Below are 9,758 nucleotides of genomic sequence, written 5' to 3'. Positions count from 1 at the left end.
TAACAAACCCACGAAACTGACTACGATCACCACTGAAACGAAATGGGGGTAACCTAGGCATACCGGGAGCTGATACAGATGTAGCGGGGGTGGCTTCCTGAGCCTCAACTCTGACTTGCAAATCCTGAATAGCCGGACCCAGTACCTGGTGATCATGGCCCAGCTGTACCTCCACATCTCTAAGCTTAGTTTGCACCGCCTCCATCTCCTGCTGCAAGGAGTTAATCATGGAGAAAAGCTGATCTATTCGTGTCTCAGTCATTGCCCCAGCGAAATCCTTTTTATGGCCTGAGTATACTCAGGCACTGGACTAAGCTTTAGGGGCAGCTTTTAAACAGATGGACAGGAAGTAGGGCAACAGAACAGAAAACTCCATGTTAACAAAGGGCAAGCTCTTTCAAAAGAAAACTGGAAAACCCGGAACTCTGACACATTGTTTGGGTGGAACGGGGGCGTAATACCACAGGTCCTTAAATTCATGATGATCTGTGGTGTTCCCTATGCCAGAAATTTCACTCTAGTCCCTGACGGAGTGAAGAGGCATGCACCACTTCATGAATCGGGCGTGGCCGCCACATAAATTGGGCTCTTTATGTTATAAAAATGATCCCTTTACAAAGGATAATTATTGTAATTAGAAAACTAAAGTATTTTATCTGATATCCAATGGATTATTTTTTTGTGGGGCTACGCACCAATAGAGATAAGCCGACCCGTTGAAGTTCGGGTTCAGCTTTTTCGGTTATATTTTAGATAAAGTTCAGTTCGGGAACCGGACTGGTCCTGAACCTGTTGGAAGTCACTGATTGGGCAGTTCGGGTCTCCGCCCACATGCAACCAGCCATTAACAGAGTATTTATTACCGGCGGAGGGATGACGGAGTTTTTTCCTTGTACACAATACATCCTATAACAATAACCGCAGCAAAAAAAAATCTGCCAAAACACCACGTTTTATTTGCCAGGAGGTGTAGATTGGATGCAGGAATATGCTATAAAAATTTCAGCACAAAATCTGCATCTCTTGGCCAAAAAAATTGCGATTTTTCTGCTAGGAGATGCAGGTCTGTGAACTCAGTGACCTCCACCTGAGGTCAGGTTACCTGCGATGAAGGACCGTGGGAACTTCCAGCAGTGACCGCAAATGACCTGATTGATGTCACCGCTCAATGCGCAGCTCATTCATTCTGGAGCACACAGAGAGCGGTCGGTCATCCCCAGCCCCCAGCCGTTGTTATCTTGGCTGGGGATGAAAATAAGGGGACCGCACATCGTTTTTTTTTTTTTTTTTTTTTACTTTCACTGGAATCACACATGCGAGGGGTTCACACGAGTCTGCCATGGCAGCACCCGGCAAAGCCTCGCACGTGTGACTCTGGGCACTGTATACACAGCACAGATACAGCGCGACAGCTGGGGCTGCAGCCGCGCACTATAACTGTGCTGCCGAGTGTTTTTATTTTTACCACCGTGAACTGACCGACAGACTGTACTGCTTTCCCCGCCCACCGGCCGTCCTGGCGCCTGTGATTGGTTGCAGTTAGCTGACTCTCTGCCACTGAGGGTGGGGGCGTGTCTAGCTGCAAGCCACACGCGCCGGTGGGTGGGGAAAACAATGAATATTGAATTGTCGGCTCCGGAAGGTAACAGCGTGACCCGGAAGGAGTGTGCCGCCATGACAGCGCCTCGGTAAGTATGCCGCGCTTGCTCCTAGCCCCTCCACAAATGTTTTTAACCTCCGGATTCCGGTCCCCATTGACTTATATGGGCACCGGATTCCAGAGCAGATCGGACTCTTTTTTTTAAATCTGGCAGTGATCCGCCGGCCCCGGATTAGTGGCCATCCGATCAACTCTATTTACCACTTAAAGAAGTTGTCCAGTTACCAAAACTGATTTTTTTTTTTCTGATAAATCTTGCTAATATGTGCCCCTCAACACATCTATTATGTTTTTTCAGCAAAATTACCTTTTATTGTGCTCTAGCAGCACATCCTCATTGCTGGCTCCAGCTCTGATGGGGTTAATCTCTCTTCTGACTTCCTGGGTTCAGTTCCTACAAGTCCCAGAATTCTTTGTGGCTCTAGGGCGGTGTCTAGCTTATCTAACACACCCACTGTGTCTAACACACCCACTCTCCTCTCCACCCAAAGCCTCCTCCGTGCCTCTTCCCTGTGTGGATGCACTGAGAGAAATCACACAGAGACATCAGAAGCTGCCAGCTCTGCACAACCAGGGGAAGAAAGTGAGTGAGTGAATGTGTGTGTGTGTGTGTGTATGTGTACAGAAATTATGATTATTAGCCGGCGCAACATGTGAAAAAAATAATTGATCATTGAATCATGAGATTGCTTTTTTTCCCTCTTGCCTAGTCTGTGTGTCGTCCGTATCATCCGCAAACCGCATATGACCGGATCCTGTGGATTAAATGTGCAGCGCATGCAACTGTTATTTTACCGGATCCTTCTGCAGCGGGACACAGAATTTATCGTCCGGCACTGGAGTCAGCTGACTCCTGATCTCACAGCCCGCACACGCTGCAATGGCTGCAGGTGGGCTCATTCACATGACCGTTCCGTTTGGCCTGGTCAGTTCCTGTTTTTTTGCGGCCCCACGGACAGGAGCATCTTTTCAATGTCTTTTGTGTAGGATCGGATGGCACACGGTGGCACTTCCATGTGCATCCGATCCTACAAAAAAAAACCCACATCGGATGCCGTATGTCCGCTCCGTTATTATGGAACATGTCCTATTTTGTTCCGTAATAACGAACCGTGACTCAATACAAGTCAATGGGTCCGCAAAATTCCCGGAAGCAACACGGAAGCACTTCCGTGTGACTTCCGTCGGGTGCCCGTGCAGTCAGTGTCCCGCTCCAGCCCCAGCCCCACGGCTGCCCGCTCAGCAGTGTGAGCAGCGGCCCGCACTGCAGTGTCAGCAGCTGCGGGGATGACAAGCGCTACCGTCAGGAGGTTAGTAAGTTCATTACCTATGGTGATGAAGTCCTGCCCTCCTGACGTCAGCGGTCGTCACTGCCTTCTATGCCCGCCGCTTGTCACATCATCTCTCGCTGTCGACCCGAGACCGTGACTAGTGGTGACGTTACGGGCCGCTCACGATACTTTGTTTGTGAATGCGGCGGTCATTGAACTCAGTGACAGTGCTGCTGTCAGGAGTTCAGCGATCATCGCAGGTAATATACCTCGCTAACCTCCTGATAGCAGCACTCGTCATGCCCTGCAGTGACCTAGGCTGACCTATTGATGTTAGCTCAGGTCACTGCACGGCTCTCCCAGCAAATAGGGAACATTCTGTTCTTCATTGACTGGGACATTGACTATGGTATGGATCGTCGTGGGACCCCCTTGTATTACACCAGACCTGGATTTGTTTTTCTGTCTAATAAATTGCTGAAAGAGGGAATGTGTTGGAGAGTGTTTTTCCCCCAAAAAATGTGTTTGCCTATTTTTTTTTTTTTTTATTACTGCCTGGGTTGGTGATGTCGGGTATCTGATACACGCCTGACATCACTAACCCCAGGGCTTGATGCCAGGTGACATTACACATCTGGTATTAACTCCATATATTACCCCGTTTGCCACCGCACGAGGGCAATGGGATGAGCTGGAAAAACACCAGGACTGGCACATCTAATGGATGCGCTACTTCTGGGGCGGCTGCAGCCTGCTATTTTTAGGTTGGGGAGTGTCCAATAACGGTGAACTTCCCTAGTCTGAGAATACCAGACCACAGATGTCCGCTTTACCTTGGCTGGTGATCCAATTTCGGGGGACCCTGTGTTTTTTGTTTTAAATTATTTAAAATAACAGCGTCGGGTGCCCTCTGTTTTGGATTACCAGCCAAGGTGAAGCTGCCAGCTGTGGTTTGCAGGCTGCAGCCGTTTGCTTTACCCTAGCTGGCTACAAAAGATAGGGGGACCGCATGTCATTTTTTTAAATTATTTATTTTTTGGCTAAATACAAGACTAAGCACCTTAGTGCCACATGAAAGTCACAAAAGGGTGCCAGCTTAGAATATGCAGGGAGGTGGGACATTATATATGTCTTGCTCATCTATCTATCTATCTATCCATCTATCGAGCCCTCCATTCATTCATCCCTCTATCCCTATATCTATCTATCTATCCATCTCTATATCTACTCATCTATTTATCTTTCTTGCTGCTTCCATTTTTTGCGGTCCGCAAAAAAAACCGGAAGGCACGCAGATGTCACACGGATGCAACACGGATGCATCCGTGAAAAAAAAGGACCATTTTTTGTGGCCCGCAAAAACGGAACGGTCATGTGAATGTAGCCTTAACAGCAGTCCCTGCCTGCTGCCGATCACATGTGACCGTGTGCGGGCTGTGTGTGCAGGCTGTATATACAGGAGTTCAGATCAGCTGACTCAAGTGTCGGCCGATTAGGCTGGGGCCACACAGGGATTACTGCGATCCCCTCGCATTACACTCTGCTCACGCTCAGTACAGCAGAACTGAGTGTCATGCTTGTGTCCCTGCGACTGAGGTCCGACTGTGCGAGCCGACCTCAGCTGCAGGGGGCGGACCGGCACTCGAGGGGTGGGCCAGCACTGAGGAGGGGTGGGAGGGATTTCTCTCCCTCTCTCCTCCGTAGTCCACCGATGTACTGCAAGTGCAATCCGATTTTTCTCTCACCCCATACACTTGAATGGGTAAAAGAGAGAGTCTTGCATTACAATTGCAGCATGCTGCGATTGTTTTCTCGGTCCAATTAGGGCTGAGAAAATAATCGCTCATGTGTGCTGACACACAGGCTAATATTGGTCCGAGTGGAATGCGATGTTTTATCTCACTGCACTTGCACTGTTTTTCTCACCGTGTGGCTTAGACCTTACTTGTTTTGTGTCCCCCTGCATCCATCACAGTGTGTGCGGGCTGGAGTTCAGCTGAGTTCAGATCAGCTGACTCCAGTGCTGGACTGAACTCAGGGGACCTCACAGCCTGTACACGCTGCGATGGATGCAGGGGGACACAGAACAAGTAATCGTCCGACACTGGAGTAATCTGATTACTTGGGATGAATGAGCAGTAAAATGCAAAAAAAACCCAAAAAATCACATTGTTTGTGGGCTCCCACTGCATTTTCTATTGCTAAGGGTAACCCAAGCAGCTACTGGCTGCTAACCCCCGCTGCTTGGTGTTACTTTCACTGGCAATAGAAACCCAGGGAAGCATTTTTTTTTTTATTATAAAGGTTTTTGCCTGAAAACGTTTTTAAAAAAATTACGTGGGCTTCGCCATATTTTTGTATGCTAGCCAGGTACAGCAGGCAGCTACGGGCTGCCCCAAACCCCCAGCTGCCTATTTGTACTCGGCTGGGAACCAAAAATATAGAGAAGTCCTTTTTTTTATTTCATGAATTTCATGAAATAATTAAAAAAAAAAAAAAAATGACGTGGGCTTTGCCGAATTTTTGAGTCCAGCCAGGTACAACTAGGCAGCTGGGGATTGGAATCCGCAGTGCAGGGTGCCCAAACTTTCTGGGCCCCCTGCTGCGAATTGAAGTCCACAGCCGCCCCAGAAAATGGCGCTTTCATAGAAGCGCCGTCTTCTGGCGCTGTATCCAACTCTTCCAGTGGCCCTGGTGGCAGGTGGCACACTGGGTAATAAGGGGTTAATACCAGCTATGTTTTACCAGCTGGTATAAAGCCCGAGATTCTTAATGTCAGGCCAAGTTTGACCTGGCCATTAAGAATATCCAAAAAAGGGTTTAAAAAAAAAAAAAAAAAAACCAAACAGAGAAAAATACTTTATTAGAAATAAATACACAGACACAGTAGGGACTCCATGTTTATTACTCCCTCTCACCCCTCCACAATAGAGAGATTTCTGTACTGACCATGCCAGGAAAGAGCGAGGGAAAAGAGAGAGAGCGAGGGGGGGGGGGGAGAAGAGAGCGAGGGGGGAGGAAAAGAGAGCGAGGGGGGAGGAAAAGAGAGCGAGGGGGAGGAAAAGAGAGCGAGGGGGAGGAAAAGAGAGCGAGGGGGGAGGAAAAGAGAGCTACTTAGATTACTTTGTACTTTGTACTTGTACTTGAGAAACCTCGCCAATGGCAACATATGATGACTCTGTTAGTTTTTGAGCTCTTGCCAAACATCCTGGATTAGGCATTGGGCAATGTATTTCTGTTCTGGGCTAATTTCACGCAGTTCATCATCTACAAAAATAGCAAGACCAGAAAGGGGTGGTCGGTTGTGCTGGTCTAGTATGTTTTGCGCCACTCCCATCAGTTTGGTTACAGCTGTTGTAGTGTTTGCTGGAATGGTTTTTTTTTTCCTTTGCCAACTTTGTGGGTATAACACATTGGATGGGCCAGCCTCAATCAAATCCACATTGGTTATTTGGCTACCAGGTGTTTCCATTAGGTGTTCAGATGATGATTCTTGACTTGTTGTTGGCTCCTGCAATACAAAAAGTACATAATGTTTTAAAATTATCATTTTCACTTTAGTTTTTCTTTAAAACATTTGCAAACTTTTCTATATATGAAAAAGTATACAAATGTTCATTTCATTATAAATAAAAACATAAAAAATTGTTTGTGAAAAATTATAAAAAAAAATAAATAATACCTCCGATATAATCACTTCATTGTTAGCATCTGGGGTAATATCACCACCAATATTGAGGCTACTGGTGGATGGCCTGTGAAGCTCTTGGTCCCTTGTGAAATTCAACAAATCAAAATACCAGAGCGTTGGAACGTAGACATCACCAGTGCCAGCACCAGAACGTTTGGATTCCTCTATTTTGTTCAGTTCTTTTTTATAAACTGTGCGGATTGCCTGTATTTTTCTTTTCACGAGATCCTCGGTCCCTTTTTGATTTGGATGGTATTTGTCATATATGGCTATCATTTTAAGGTAGGCATCCTTTTTAAGTTGCCTATTGCTGTACTCGGGGGCTTTAATTTTCCATAAAGGTGTTTGCGTCTGGTACACCTCTATGAATTCCCGTAGGAATTCCTCTTTATTGGTACACATCTGAAAAACATTAAATTGGCAAAAAATCAGTACAAACACTGATTCAAAAAAAAAGGAATTTTAACTAATTAAAAATAACGAAAAAAAAAACCATTACCAAAGTGAGTAAATACTATAACACATACCTTGCAGCAAAGATTCGCAAATCCTGATGGCAGCTTTTTAACAAATTCCCTTGTGCGAGGACAAACGCAAATGGGTAGACAATAGCTGGAAGAATGAACACGCATCTGCGCACATTAATACTACCAACATCCAATGAAAATCAATAGCGCTGATTAAACAAATGACTCGAGGCAAGAAGGGGCGTAGCGAGTTTACAATTATACTACATCAAGATGCACTTTGTGTGGGGAACCAACGCCCATATCGCCATGATAAATGAAAATCCATGCGGTGAGACCGCTACACAACGATGATTATGTTCCTCATTACATCGTGAAACGAGATAGCTTTGAAGGTGAATATAAAAGAGATTGCGACATGTGACCGTAAGCACCCGACTAAAACATGGACACACAGCGATGAACACACATCGCACTAACGAACAGGGCGTGCCGCACATACGACGAGATCGCGGCCGATATCGCAGTGTGTAAAGTAGCCTTAAGACATATTTTCAGTTGTTTCACACTTTTTTGTTAAGTATTTCATTCCACATGTGTTAATTCATAGTTTTGATGCCTTCAATATGAATCTACAATTTTCAGTCATGAAAATAAAGAAAACTCTTTGAATGAGAATGTGTGTCCAAACTTTTGGTCTGTACTGTGTGTGTATATATATATATATATATATATATATATATATATATATATATATATATATATATATATATATATATATATATATATATATACACATACACATATAATGCATGTATGCATACATACATATACACACAATATGAGGAAATAAGCTTCTCCAGTACATATTTTTAGTATGGGCTGCTCCTGTGTCTATTAGAAAATCTATTGAATCCCCCATGCCAATGTGATTATTAATGGGGGGCCTGGGGGAGTGTTAAGGAAGGGTTTTTTTGTCATTGCAGAGGGAACTTACAGGATTGCTGGTACTTCATTCAATAGACAGCCATAAGAAGGATTGGATCCAGCACGAATTCCAGGTTAAATAAAAAATTTCATTTTCTTTATTTGTTCACTTTAAAAATAAATGAAGATCGCAGGTGGAAAAATATCAGGTCATAGGTAGCCTTTACGCGTTTTGGACTTCATAATAAAAACAAACAGAATCTTTAATCATAAGATAATAATAATAAATATTCTTAATAAAGAAATGAAATTTTTTATTTAACCTGGAATTCGTGCTGGATCCAATCCTTCGTCTTATGGCTGTCTCTTTGTGGACATGTAATTGCATAATGTCCTTTCTGCTTACAAATCCAACAGGTTATTTTAGACATGTCGCGTGGGGAGCTCCGTCTTATTGTGAATGCCTGTTTATTTAGCGGCTTTCGTTTTTGTTGGTTGGGATCTCTCCATTTAAGTGTTTGACTTTCCTGTGTAAGGTTTTCCCCACTCTGTAAATCAAGCTCTGCTGCCTGCGCTATGGCCACTAGCCCAGGGACTGGCCGGTCCGTCCATGAGAGCGAGCCTTTATAACAACATCCTGTATGGGCATTTTGAGTCCCGATATGAATGTGTGGTATAACAGTCTCATGTCCTTACTGTCAGGTATCTTATTTTCATAGTCAAACCTCAGTCGCTCCAGAGCTGCGGCATAGTCGCTGCCGTCTGTTTAGTAGTCTGTGCTTGCGTCATGAATCCGTCAGTCTGATTATCTTACTGTTCTCTCACCCATGGCTGAATGACATGTATAAATTGCTCATACTCATGGTGCTCTAAATGTCCAGGGCCTTCTGCCTTGTGAACATGCACTTTGTTTATTAATGGATATTGCTTTGCCCGCGAGTGGGGCCTAGGCCCTTTACAGGACAAACAGATATCCCCCCTTCTAGATCTTGTTACCCACAATTGGGGCAGGTCCACCAGTCTGAATCTTTCCTCAGCGGTGGAGCTGCTCGGAGGTTAAGTTTTGTATTACCAAGGGTAATGAGCAATTTATCTGAAGTATTGATCATGTCTCTTATGTTTGGGCGGTCGTCATGTGACCAATGACTCATATGTGATTTGCACACTTACAGTCACGTGATGACGAGCTTCTCTTAATAATTCTCTCAATGTTCAATGAGAAACGTAGGAAGAAAAGATAATTGTCACATGTAAGTATGAAATCACATCTGAGTGGTGTGGCCATGTGGTGACTGCTGGAACCAGTGAGCACAGCTGAATTGTGACAGTCGGTATATTACACACTGTTAGAACTGAGGATACTACACGGCTAAATTTTGTATTTAAAGGGTTTGTCCAGATTTGAGATGAAAATCTGTAGTGACTTTGTGACTTCAGGCTTCTTAATTCTTTAAATGCATGCTCTGCACACTGTTAGGATTCTCTGGTGCCAGTGACGAGAGTGGACAATCATGTGAGCACAAGTATGAGATTTGTACACTTCTGGCTACATTCTGATTTGATGTGTCCAGCCTCAGTCAAATCATTTTCATTGAGTATGTCTGTTCAGCAAGTGACTACATCTATGGAAATCGCATACTTGAAGCTTTATAACCTCCCACTTTCACCGCCGGCACCGGAGAATCCTGACAGTGTGCAGTGTGCGCACTGTGAGAACTCAGAAGGCTGCAGTCACAGAGTGA

This window comes from Anomaloglossus baeobatrachus (assembly GCF_048569485.1).
Source record: "Anomaloglossus baeobatrachus isolate aAnoBae1 chromosome 5 unlocalized genomic scaffold, aAnoBae1.hap1 SUPER_5_unloc_3, whole genome shotgun sequence".
NCBI lineage: Eukaryota > Metazoa > Chordata > Amphibia > Anura > Aromobatidae > Anomaloglossus > Anomaloglossus baeobatrachus.
Note: the sequence above shows the minus strand (reverse complement) of the source record.